Source organism: Cupressus sempervirens, chromosome 1, assembly GCF_028749045.1.
Source record: "Cupressus sempervirens isolate cs-2001-9-10 chromosome 1, ASM2874904v1, whole genome shotgun sequence".
NCBI classification, from domain to species: Eukaryota; Viridiplantae; Streptophyta; class Pinopsida; order Cupressales; family Cupressaceae; genus Cupressus; species Cupressus sempervirens.
In genome coordinates this window covers 878,001,322-878,015,767 of record NC_143118.1, presented here as the reverse complement: position 1 = coordinate 878,015,767, position 14,446 = coordinate 878,001,322, and positions in this window count along the sequence as shown.

The window sequence follows — 14,446 nt, the reverse complement described above, 5'->3', positions numbered from 1 at the left end:
ATAACTTAGAGAAATTTCAACGTGAATGTTTCCACCATTAAAACTAGAGAGCCAAAGCTTGAAGCTTCTAAACAAACTTCTCAAATGCAATGAATAAGAGAAGAACAATGGATTCAAGTATGCTTGCTTGCTTTCTATTCAAATTTGATTAAAAAATATTACAAAATTTGGGAGCATTTGGCTTCAACCAGAAAACCCTAAAATAACCCTAAACTGGTAAAACTTCAAACTTCAATGAACTTTAAACTTTCAGCTCTAATGGTTGCATACAATGGTGCCTCAAGCAATCATTGCTTCAACAGGACAAAACCAACAATAGCAAACTTACAAAGTGAACAAGAGAAACACTTGCCAACTGGATCTGTTGATCTCTTTCCTTTTGCTTTGCTCTACTCTGCAACTTCTATCTTCTCTAATTTGCTAAACTAACTCACTAAATGAATGAATGTAGAAAGCATTCCTTTTGTCATATTCCATTTTCCCTCTCAATGTTCAAATTTCAAAAAATAAATGCCTGCCATCCATGGATGCCTGCGGGAAACAAACTGACAGGGTAGATGGGCGTGGGACTCGAGGACAACTTGCAAGCTCTCAACGTTCAATTTCCAACAAAAACATTATGGATAATTGATGGTGGTAAAAACAAATTTTATTTTGCCTAAAAATATCATACCCACATACTTATTGTTCCATTCAAACAATTGCAATCACTATGTAAAAAATGGAGAGTAAAATGTGATCTCGAGCCAAACAATTCTTTGGTTCACAAGTTTAATCTATATTATTTCTTCCACTTAGAAAAATAAGGGATGACCACAAGATTGAAACAACCAATAACAAGAGCTCTTGTGAGAGCTAGAGTCCCTATCTTGTACAGAAGGGAGAATTAAAAAAAATCTGAAGCATGGAACAAAACCAGTAAATTTTGAAAGTGGAAATTGGAGCTGTCAGCTATTAGAAATTTTCCTAGTTCTTTAGTTATGCTTCCAATTAGAAATTTGGGAATCAGATTTAAATGGCTAGTTAGTAGTGTTCCTATTCCTAGGTGTTTAAAATAATTTAAAATAGTATATAATATCAAATACATAATGTTAATTTGAAAAAGACAATCCTGTGGAGAAACTAAGAGGAGTGCCTCATGTTTTAAACATAATATAAATTAACAAATTAACAATTCAAAACTCTTTATAAAAGATCTGAATATTACATAGATGTGTAGTTATATTTACATAGAGTTCCTCATGTTTTAAGCATAATATAAATTAACAAATTAACAATTCAAAACTCTTTAATAAAGATATGAATATTACATAGATGTGTAGCTATATTTACATATTGTGCCACATATCTAAAAACAAACATTTATAGAATGTTTGAAGAAAAAAAATGACTGCTCGCATTTTTTTCCAATTTTGTTACAAACAAATTAGCATATTTGAAAATGAACATGAATAAAATCTTTTTAAAATAGATATTACTCCCAGCCTCAATTTTCAAATTTGGTCATTCCAAAGCATTCTCATGTCTTCCAAAATTATGCAAACTAAATCTAAACAAAACTTCTAAAAGGAAGAAAACACTGGAATAGAGAATGAATAAATTGAATAGTACATGGTTGTAGTATAAAAGGAATTTATATGCGAGTTGGTGGGTTCTGATAACAACATCAAGACAATTAATTATGAGAAAGTTAAGAGAGTAGATTTGAACTATCGGACCAATTCATAATCTGCCCTTCTTTTAAATTAAGTGAAAGTGCTCATTGTAATAGGATTTGAGAACATATGCATGAACTTTGATTGAAACCTACATGGTCTAAACTTGGATCTGTAATTTCTCTAAACAATGCCTTCAACACTTGTTGTCTCCAACAATGAAGATTCTAGAGTTTCTTTCTTTAACAATGAAGCAAGGCAAAGATTCCACCTTTTTATTTTCTAATTTTTGACTTTCAAAAATACCTATAAACCCTAGGAAATTATGGATGGGTTAATCAGAAAACCAAAATTTGTACATATAATTGGTTTTAAAAATAGAACCTTGGAATCTTTGCTATAAAACATGTTTTTTTTGGCATAAATTAATTAATGTCCACCAAATGGGGACTAAGGGGAACATTAGTTCCCTGCCTTATATAAGGAAAGGACTAATAATAGCTTGTGATTGATGGAAACTAATCAAATTTTGAGTACGAGTGAATATAATAGTAGAAATTTAATTTACATATCCACATTTTTTCAAATTAATTATTTATAAAAGAATATTTTTGCTATTTTTCAGCCTCAAAAAAAAAGATTAACTTTGTAAATTGAACAATCATGAACAATCCAGCATTGGGCAGGTGCCACTCTGTCTATTGGCAATTCACTGGTGGAATGTTTGCATACCAAAAGAACCTTTTGGAACTTCAATGGCGATTTTCTACCTTAAGGGAATGCACCAAAGCTTGGTGTAATTGAATCTTGAAGATATCTAAGTTGTAGTGTTTTTGTTGTAGAGTTATGATGAGAAGGAAACAAAGAAAACAATTGGGGGCTAAGATGTACAATAAAAAAATGTATTTTGAAATTGTCAAAAATATTGTTTAAGGCTTGATATAGCGACCTCAGCTACACTAACTAGGTAGTAGGCTACATGTAGCCACTATTCATTTTAGTTTCCCATTAGCTAGCAACCAAATATAATTAGAGTTGCAGGTACACACGCTGCTTAGTCTTCATAACATGACTATGAAGCACCCAAAAACTAATGCCACCAACACTTCAAATTCCTATTGCAAATGTAATTAAACAAAGGGATCCTTACCCCATCCTAGAGCTTATAAATAGTAAGGCCAAAATGGAGCTTCACAAAAAGATCTTGAACAGTCAGTGAGTTGTGATTACAATTATAATCGAAATAGAAGTGGCAAGCAATTCAAAATATATCGTTTGCTTGTATCTAGAATTAAAATGATGAATTTATGCATTCACAAGAAGCAAGTGAATCACAAAGTCAAATCTTAGAAATAACCTTAGCTATCTTATTGAGAGGTGAAGGGATAAAAATGATAGGTTATTCTTGTTCATAGTCAAGTAGTGCTCTCAAATCCCATGCAAAGAAGATCAATAATAATTGTGGCATTGATTGTCATGCCACTTCAGGTTCCTCACAACCAAGAATGTAATGTTCTACTGTTACTGTCAAAAGTAGTTTTGAACATTATAAGGAGAATTTTAAAGCCCTAATACAGAGTCATTCATTGAATCCTCTAAATTTCCACCCAAGCCATCTAAATCAAATGAGAAATTTCTTGGCAAAAAGTCTACTGCCTAAGCATGATAAAAGAACGAGTAGAAGTACCCTTCATATTGGTGTGGGTCATTAAAAAAATAAGGCTTTGCCAAAACCTTTTAGAGGGCTCCTCTTTGTTGTGCTTTGGAGATCACAAGTGGCATTTCCTCATATGAAAGGGTTTTTTCCACTATCTACAGTACATGATGTGGTGGTTCTCCTGATATCAACTTTAGATGGTTTTATCGCATATGAATACGTCTCAGTGGTAGGCTTTGTGTGAGTCTTGTAATAGGGTTTATCTGTCATCTGAACCTCTATAATTAATCAAGAGCTTCTAGTCTTCTCAAAAAGATTCCAGCGTCCAGTTTCCAGTCTACCTCATAAGCTTCCACACCAGGGGAAAATTCTAGAGAATAGGAAAAATTTGTATTTTTTGAATTGAAAAAATAAAGAAACCCCAGCTAAGTTGTGAGTAGCCAATAGAAAAACAAAAATAATCATTGTAAAACTATTTTTAAAATAAAACTATTTTGAACTTTAGTACTTAATTTTTATGAAAGAATTAATTAGAATGAGGCAACTAAGAACATTAGTTTGGAAACTAAATCTAATATGAGCACATTCAAAATTTTATAATCACTATTTAAAAATTTAAATAAGAATCTGAGCCCAAGCAATATATAATTTAAATAGATTGAAGTGTTCATAAGGCATATTAAGACTTCAACTAAAACTTACTTTTGTGCAATATCTCATAATTCATAATTTATCTACTACAAATTACATATTGTGAACTTAATTCCATGACTTGCTATAAAGTAGGGGTGTACATTTAGTCATAATTAGTGGACTAGCTTGAGTTCCCATATCTAAAACTAGCACTTGCACTAGAAGGTACAATGTGTATGCCAATAGTAGCATATGATGTACAATTTCTTCAATGTGATAGAAGGGCAATCCTTTTTGCTGTTACTCTTTGCTTTGCTAATTGTTGGGATGATGTCTTGTTTTATGTGCAATTGATTTAAACAATTTGTAACAAGTGCACACCATCAACCTGTAACACTATGTTGAAATTTTTTCTTTTGAAAATCATATCATATCATGTATAAGAGATATAAATTTAATTAAAAATTGAGGAGCAACTTACTTTCTGATTGTTTGGTACCATGAATGTTCATATCAACATGTCCCTCCTTAAAGTTTTCCAATGAATTGTTCATACTTGAAGCTTGTTCTTGAACTATTTGTTGGCATCATTAAATTCCTAAAAATAAGTATTTTCATTACATGTATATTAGTTGATGACATACATATTTGTATAGAATAATAAATAAATAGTAGGCTTGCATACCTTCATTGTTGAAAGGGAAAGTTCTTCTAAGTGTGTTTCTTCTTTTGTCCTTATGGTTGTGAATGGATTGTTTTACATTTTGTTATATCTTTTGAATGAGAAATGTGGATGAATGCGCAGGCCCATTAATGACTTGAGTCTAGAAATTATTGTGAATGCCAAACCTTGCCTTTATATTTTACCAATATCAATTGTTGTATTATGTAGTGTATGCCCCTAAAATTTGAGGATAGTTAAAGCCCAAGCCACTGTTAGGTACTTTTATTTGTGATCCCAATGTCAAAGGAACTATTGGTATGACTTAAGATTGTTTAATGAGGATTGTATACCAAATAGTATCTTCAGGCGTGTCACTAGTAGTGGTGGTGTAGAAATGTTGAATTCATTTGATGCAGTCAAAGCATCCACCATTTCTTTTTGTTTGTTTTCATATTTATCTGGATCAATAGGAATAGGTGTGCCAAATATCTCCTTCTGTGTGGTTACGATTTGAAGATCACCAATGACTATCCACCTACAAATGTGTCACAATTATCATTGTTAATTGAGGATAAATCCAATAATAAATAATATGTTGAATAATGATATGATAGTAAGGTAATAAAGAATTGGTGTACTAACCTATTTGTACTCATTTGTGGGATACTATACTTTATTAATCGAATCATTATTCCAACCACCGTGTCTCTTTTGAGTATAAAATGATTGTATATGGTTGGTATTGATGCTCATTGACTATGGAAACCATCAGATACATATAACTTGTATCATCTAATACTCTCATCCATGCCACCAAATTTGGAGGTAGCAACAACTTGTACAATTGGTTCATTGATGATTTTTCCACTATGTATCTTGGTTATGGCATGTGGGCTTAATTGTAGAGCCATGGTGTCCAATATCAGTGCATCATCTTGATTGTTGATTATTTCATCATGACTTTATTCTGTGGGTATTGTGTTATTGTTTCTATAAAACAAACTTTAGAAGAATTAAATTTTCAATTGTGGATCAACTACAAAATTTATTTTGGTGAAATCATTAATAAACTCTCTTTTATTCTATTTAGTATTGTACAATAGCTAAAATTATGAATAATTGAATCATATCTCTGTTATTATTTTTCAAGAAAAAATCATGTATATAGTAGAATATATGTTTAGTGTGTTTTGAGAAGAGGATTTATTTTTGCACAAACCTAAATCAACATTTTTCATGAATAACTGAGATAACTCAACATCGATACAATAGATAACGATGTTTATAAAATCCATTAAACTTGATTGAGATATGCAAACATTAACAAAAGAGATAGGGATGTTTACAAAACCCATTAGATTATAATTAGATGGTTTTTTTTTTCAAGTATTTATTAAAATTGAAAATCTTGTTGACATTTATACAATAGATAGAGATGTTGATAAAAATCCATTTGACTCATTTGACATAGGTAAACACTGATAGAGTAGATAAAGATGTTTACAAAACCAATAGACTATAGTAAGGTGCTATTTTTTGGTAATTATAAATGAATTTCAAATTCTTCTTGACACATAGTTTGAATTATAGAGATAATATCAAATTTATTATAAGACATAAAATCATTTACTTAAAAAATAACATTGAAACATATTTTAAATATATATATGATAGAGATTCTTGTGGAATGTAAACAGGTCTCAATTGTCGAGATATTGACAAACTTATTGTAAGAGAGGATGTTGAAATCTATGACAACTAAGACAAATTATGGTTTCTCACATGGTTTCTATCATTGAGATATTCTTGAACTTATTGTAAGACAGAACAAGTTCTATACAATAATTTTTGTTCAGAGACTTTAGACAACAAGATAATACTTTTTATAAATGAAAACATGATATATGTTTGTAATTGGAAACTTTTAACTGCCATCAGAAATATACACCATACAAAGCTCCTATTCACGAAATTTACATAGAGTGTTTTCTCCTATAGATGCATAAAGTCACACTCCATAATTTTTTATCAAAATCATAAGCAATGTAGCTAAGCATAGAAGGGACATGGGTGGTTAGGACCTCAAATTACAACCAAACCAACCTAAACAATCATAATAATGCATACATAAAGACAAATGCAGCTATACATAATCATAAGTTGTTCACCACTCACGTAAGTGGTGAACATCCTTAATGAAAGAACTATATATGCACACTATTGGAAGGAGGAAAACTATTAACAAGAGAACCAATCCACCCTCTAGAAAAAATCTGTGAAGGGGCTTTGGAAAAGGCTAAGCAATTTCATTGTGTTGAGAATTGTGTCTCAACCTTGCAAGCTTTTTTTAGAAAACTCTAGAAAATTTTAGTTGAAAAATTCTACAAAATTATCAGAAAATTCTAGAATTTGTTTGTGGTAGTTTTCCACATGTTTATGAGTTGGAAAAAGGTGTATGATTTGTTAAAAATGTGTCTAGTCTCTAGAACAATGCAGAAGGGTTATTTTTTGAGTGTAAATAACTCATTATATGACTTTTATGGGGATCTAAACAAGAGGACAAAATTATGGACGAAAATGGTATTCTTTGAGTTACAAATTATAAGTTTTTTAAAACCACAAATGGTTTCCAAGTGGAAATCACTATAAAAGGAGAGCTTGGGGAGGTGTTTGAATCATTGAATTCAGTTTGCAAGACTGGTGCTAGGAGTCTTTCTGAGTCTGAGTTTGAATTCGGGTTGTGGTGATGTGCTCCTGTAAGTATTGTAATCTTCCAATTTTGAGAATACATTGTGCAGGTTTTAGAGGGTGGGGATTTTCTCCTAGAAGGGTTTCCCCATGCTAATCATTTTGTTATGCATTTATTGTTATTTTTATTATGTCATTATGCATTTCTTGAGATCTCTACAATAGTTAGCTGAATTTGCATAATTTCCCTCTCAAAGATTAGTGTAGGAAGTGATTCCATGCACCTTATCTTCCTTACAAGTGATATCAGAGCTTGGATAGTTTTGGTTCTATTTGTTGGGTCTAGGGTTTTTTGAGCTAATCAAGGTTTGAGTGGGAGTTTGTGCAAAGGTTTTTATTTCTGTGTTGCGGGACTACAAAGATGGCAAGCACATCAGGGAGGGTTGATGTAAAGAAGTTTTCTAGCACAAACTTTGAAATGTGGAAGTTGAAGATAGAAAATCTATTTATTGATTGAGATCTATGGGATGCAGTCGATGAAAAGAAGCTAAGGCCACAGATCCAACTTCAGTCATAGAGCATGATGTGAGAAACAGAAAAGATAAAAGTCTCGTCAGATTGTTTCTTGCAAACTCTATACTAATTCATGTCCATGAAGAACCTACCATGAAGAAGCTTTGGAAGAAGCTAAGTGAGATCTATCAAGCAAAATCACTTGTGAACAAGATTTTCTTGAAGAAGAAACTTCTTCCTTGAGAATGGAAGAAGGTGGATAGATTTCTGAGCATCTTCAAAGTTTTAATATGTGGGTGACTTAGTTAAGAAAGGTTCCAAATATTTCTTTGTTCCTTGTCAAACTCATGGTACATCCTTGTCATGGCCATAGGGAGCACTTCAGTTGTCTTGAAGATGGAAGACATTGTTGGTTCTCTACTTTCTGAAGAGATGAGAAGGAAGGTCTCTCTAAATGCCAAAGAGGCTTTGAGTGTTTGAGGAAGACCAAAGGAAAGAGGAAAGAATGAGAAGAAACATGGCCATTCTAAGTCCAAGAGTAAGGGGAGATCAAAATCTCGTGGTAAGTCCAAGGTGATATGTTGGAATTGTGGCAAACTTGGACACTTCCAAAAGGACTACAATGAGGAAAAGAAAAAGAAGAAGCAAGATTCTGATTCTAAATCTGAGAAGGAAGATGGAGATTCTTTCATTGTAGCCTTGACCACTCATGCAGGTTATAATGCATGGTTGATAGACTCAAGTGCATCTTTTCACATAACTCCTAATAGAAATTTGTTTAGTAAATATGAAAAGTTTGATGGTGGTAAGTTGTATTTGGGCAATAACTTAGTTCTTGATATTGTTGGTCATGGAAGTATTCATGTGAAATTTTTTGATAGTAGAATTAGAAGATTTGACAGTGTCTTGCATATCCCAAGACTAGCAAGGAATTTTTTACTAATAGATGCAGGTGTGCATGTACAATTTTTTGAAGCAAGTGTGAAAATAATGAGAGTTGCTATGGTAATAGCAAGAGGAAGTAGATTGGGTACATTGTACCAACTTGATGCATGCATGGTTGAGTGCAATAGTAATCTTGATAAGATTGTGAAGAGGACTACTTTGTTGGAGAAGGAGAGGATTTCTCTTTCAACAGATGATCATGGTTTTTGGGTACCCAAGGGTGTTTTATCTACTGAATCAAAGTTACCTACAGAGAAGACTATGTTATGGCACTAGAGACTCAGCCATATAGGTGAGAAAGGTCTACGAACCTTGAAGAATAAAAACCTTGTTGATGAGTTGAATGACTACAATCTTGATTTTGATTTTTGTGAGCATTGTATCTATGGTAAACAAAACTACGTTCAGTTTTACTCAAGTTCTCATAAGTCCTCATGTATTTTGGATCTAATCCATTCAGAGTATTTGGTCCAGTTGATATTCCTTCTATTGGTAGATTAGTTTATTATGTTTCTTTCATTGATGATTTCAGTAGAAGAACGCGAGTTTATTTTCTTAGAAGTAAAGCTAAATTTTTTAGTCATTTCAAAGAATTTAAAGCAATGGTTGAGTTGCAGATTAAAAAAAGATAAAGCATTTGAGAACTAATAATGACAGTGAATATTGCTCCAATGATTTTGACACATTTTGTAAAGATTGTGGTATTAAAAGAGAGAAGACAACTCTGTATTCTCCACAGCAGAATGGAGTTGCAGAAAGAATGAACAAGACCTTGATGGAGAAGGCTAGGAGTATGTTGAGTGGAGTTAGACTAGAACAAAATATTTGGGCCTAAGCTGTAGCCATTTCCTGCCACCTAATAAACATGTCTCCTACATTAGGTCTTTTTGATAAAACACCAATGGAAGCATGGTCAAGCCACAAGCCTTCACTTAGACATCTTAGAGTTTTTGGTTGTGAGGCATATGCTCATGTGCCAAAGGAGAAGTAGAAAAAATTGTATAGCAAAGCTGTCAAATGTATCTTCATCGGATATAGCTATGGTGTGAAAGGATACAAGCTTTGGGATCCTATTGCACAAAAGGTATTTTACTCTAGAAGTGTTATTTTTAGAGAAATTGAGCCTTCTTCTATTACAATGCAGCTAGAATAGATAAAAGAAAAGAAAGATGTGATTCAACTTCCTGCTACACCTAAGAAAGTTGAATCAAGACCCTTAGAAAGACATTTTGTTGAAGAGAACTCTACAAGTTCTAAATCATCAGAGGAAGAGGAAGAACCTAATCATGAACTTGAACCTAATCTTGTTCAAAGGTCTAGTAGATAGAGGAAAGCACCAGAAAGGTATGGATATTCTCCTAATTATTGGAGTTGTATATTTACTTTGAATGCTAATATTGATGAACCAAAATCTGTAGAAGAGGCTCTTGGTATGAATGATTCAAAGTCCTGGAAGATAGCCATGGAAGAAGAGATGGCAGCTCTTAAGAGGAATGACACATGGGACCTTGTATCATTTTCTGAAGGATGGAATCCTGTTAGTTGTAAATGGGTGTTCAAAAGGAAGATGGGTTCAGATGGAAGCATTGAGAAGTATAAAGCATGATTGGTTGCAAAAGGGTACTCCCAAGTTGCAGGAATTGATTATGGTGAAAAATTGTCTCCAATAGAAAAAATGACATTCATTCAATTTTTGCTTTCTATTGTAGTAGCTTATGATCTAGAAGTTGAGTAGATGGACGTGAAGACAGCTTTCCTTCATGGAGATTTGGAGGAAAAAATTTAAATATGACATAGCCAGAGCACTTGATGGTGAAAGGTAAAAGTCATTTGGTCTGTAAATTGAAGTAATCCATGTATGGTTTAAAAAAAATTCCTAGGATGCGGTACTAGAAGTTTGATACATATGTATTGAGTTTGGGATTTGTGCGATCCAAATCTTATCATTGTATATACTACAAGTCAGATGGTGATTTTTTTTGGTTATTGCCTTATATGTTGATGGCATGTTGTTTATTGGCAAAGGAAAAGGTTTGATTGCAGAATTAAAATCTCAACTCTCAGATAAGTTTGAAATGAAAGATCTTGGTGCAACAAGGTACATTCAGGGAATGGAGATTATAAGAGATAGACAAAATAGAAAGCTTTGGCTAGGCTAGAGTAAGTATGTTGGTAATATTCTAAGAAGATTCAATATGCAAAATTTTAGACCATTGAGTGTTCCTATTACTATCAGAACAAAGCTTTCTAGCTCATAGTGTCCTTCATCCCCATTGGAGATGGAAGAGATGAGTTGAGCACTGTATCAGAGTTTTGTTGGAAGTTTTATGTATGCTATGGTTGTACAACACCAAACATTACACAAGAGTAGGAGTAATTTACTGTTATATGTCTAATCCAAGAAGAGCACATTAGGATATAGTAAAAAGAGTTTTCGGATACTTGCAGGGTACCTCAGAGTACTCTATATGTTTTTATGGAACAAGATATGAGCAGTCCTTGGATATTCAAGGCTATGTGGTTTTAGACTGGGCTAGTGATTTTAATAGAAGAAGATCCACCAATGCATATGTGTTTACATTATTCGATGGTGCAATTAGTTGGATGAGCAAGTGACAAGCTATGATCACTTTGTCCACTACAAAGGTAGAGTATATGGCAGCTACTCATGCCTGCAAGGAAGCTATCTAGCTAAAGAGAATGTGTTCAGATATAGAGTTCAAAAAAGTGTAGTGACAATTTATAATGATAGTCAAAGTGTAATCTGCCTAGCGAAGAACTTGACATTTCATGCCAGGACCAAGCATATTGATGTACAATATCATTTTGTGAGAGATATGGTCGAGGATGGCAAGGTGAAGCTAGAGAAAGTGGAGACTTTGGTGAATGTTGCTAATGCATTAACTAAGCCTGTGAGCATAGAGAATTTTAGATGGTGTTCAGAGTCTATGGGCCTCTCGGCCCTTAGCAATTAAGTCCATGACATTGTAGATCCCCTGACTCTTGCAAGGCGTTCAACAAGTGGAAGAATGTTGAGAATTGTGTCTCAACCTTGCAAGCTTTTTTCAAAAAACTGTAGAAATTTTTACCTAAAAAACTCTAGAAAATTTTTAGAAAATTCTAGAATTTGTTTGTGGTAGTTTTCTACATGTTATGAGTTGGAAAAAGGTGTATGAGTTGTTAAAAATGTGTCTAGTCTCTAGAACAATGTAGAAGGGATATTTTTTTAGTGTAAACAACTCATTATATGACTTTTATGGGGGTCTAAACCAGAGGAAAAAATTATGGACGAAAATGGTATTCTTGTAGTTACAAATTACAAGTGGGTAACATGTGGCATGGTTGTTTTGCCAATGGTTTTGGCCCATGGTTTTGTAAAACCACAAATGGTTTCCAATTGGAAAATCACTATAAAAGGAGGGTTTGGGGAGGTGTTTGAATCATTGAGTTTAGTTTGCAAGACTAGTGCTAGAAGGAGTCTCTCTGAGTCCGAGTCTGAATTCGAGTTGTGGTGATGTGCTCTTGTAAGTATTGTAATCTTACAGATTTGAGAATACATTCTGTGGGTTTTGGAGGGTGGGTTTTTTCTCCCAAAAGGGTTTCCCTACAGTAATCATTATGTTATGCATTCATTGTTATTTTTATTATGTTATCATGCATTTCTTGAGATCTCTACAATAGTTAGTTGAATTTGCATAATCACCCTCTCAAAGATTAGTGTAGGAAGTGATTCCGCGCACTTTAGCTTCCTTACACATTGAAGATCAACTTCTATGCTTACCCTCCAAACATGACATAACAAAGGAATTGCTTCCTAAGGAGGGGTGACTAATTTTGGTGGCAGCTCAACTGAGTTTTTAAAAATAGTTTCTCTAAAGTAAATCAACATAATCAAAATCAACCAATGTTGTCTCATGCCCCATCTTGCACCATGTTTTTCTTGGAGATCATATAGTCAAAGGTTTTAGCCCTTTAGTTGATCTTCTAGGTGAAATTAACATCATTGTACCTTGTGCCAAGACAACATGGAGGTAGATTTTTAAGCAACATTTGAAGTCTCTGGAAAAGCATATATATTGTGGAGCTTTTACAAGGGGGAATCATACACCAAATTAATGCCTCTCTTGAAAGAATTCTAAAAAGATTCCTTCGCCTTTTTGCCTATATTAAATGCATTATGTCAACATCCTCTCTCTGTTCAACCAAACATCCTTCAGAAGCCATTCTTGATCGGTTTCTTATATGGATGATGCAAACCAAAGCATGTAATAAGTGAGAAATATAACAAAGGATTATGTTCTTCTCTCAAGATTGATGTACAAAAGGTTATTTTTTCCCTATACACATTATGAAGATATTGCTACATATATGGCTATCTTCACAAGAATACAAAATCCATTTTCAAATAATTGTCCTATGTTCCATTATACACAATTTTATCATACTAACTAAACATTTTCCTAATAGTTGTGCTTCTTCAGTCAAGGACCCACTTACCATCCTCCATAAAATAGTCCTAAATTCATTAAAAAAACATGCATGCATACATAGGTACAGTATTGGCACTGATGTTAAAAGACAACCCAACTACTCACAAAATTGAAAAATTAAGATAACCAAACAAGCAACTAGGCAAAATAAAATAGCATGCCCTTCACCCAAGTCTGTAAATTTATCATGGAAGTTATAGCTATTATGGAAATATCTTACCTTTTTCAAATTTTCATTTGCTTTCTCCTTCTCTATGCATAGTAGATTTCCTTGAAGAACAAAAATGCCTGGTTTTAAATATCGTCTAGGTCTCCTTGCAGAATAGAGAGGCATGATTTGTCATTCCTCTGCATTATCATAATTGGACAATGGCTAAATGGTAAACTAAAACATAAGTGAGATGCAAACAATGATTCCAAAAAAAATTGATAAAGTATTTATGAAATCAGTAGTTGAAAATTTAAAATACCTCATTATACATTGTTGAATGATGTGAGGAAGGAGAAAATATTTCAACAATTTAAATTGAAATCATTGGGAAGAAGTTGTTAAGAAAATTCTTGATAGAGACACCTAAATGAATTTCATGGAGGCAAAAGCTTAATATAGAGGATTGTGGAAAATTAGTTTCTGCATGAAGATGACAAGAAGGAAGCCACCTGCATGCATTGTACTTGGTCCCTACGCATTCGCATTGGAGGGGGTGGTGGATGGTAGTTGGTAAAAGATCGTGCTCCACCATTATTTTTATAGTTTCAAGATATATTCTATGGATGAACAATTCTATCATTAATATATTGTAAGTTCACACAGTACAAAAGGAAAATGAAAGAGCTTGAAACAATAATAAAACAATATTTTAATTTTTAACTACAACCTCATACTTTGATTAAAAGGAATTAGAAATGAACTCACTTAAATATAAATGGAGAGTGATAAATTTTAATTTACTAAGGTTTGGGAATTTTTGTTGTGGCGGAATAAATTGCAATATCAAGCCACAATATTATTTTTAATAATTGGTCTCATATCAATGTTGTAAATTTTGGTGCGAAAATAATGTAGACCGGATTTTAATGCTTAACAATTCAAATTTGTCCATCTCTGGCATGGAAAGCTTTATGAAAACTCATTGATTTATTATTTCTCTCTAGTAAAGTGGAAATAACCAATGATGAAAAAAGTATCTCATATTAAGTA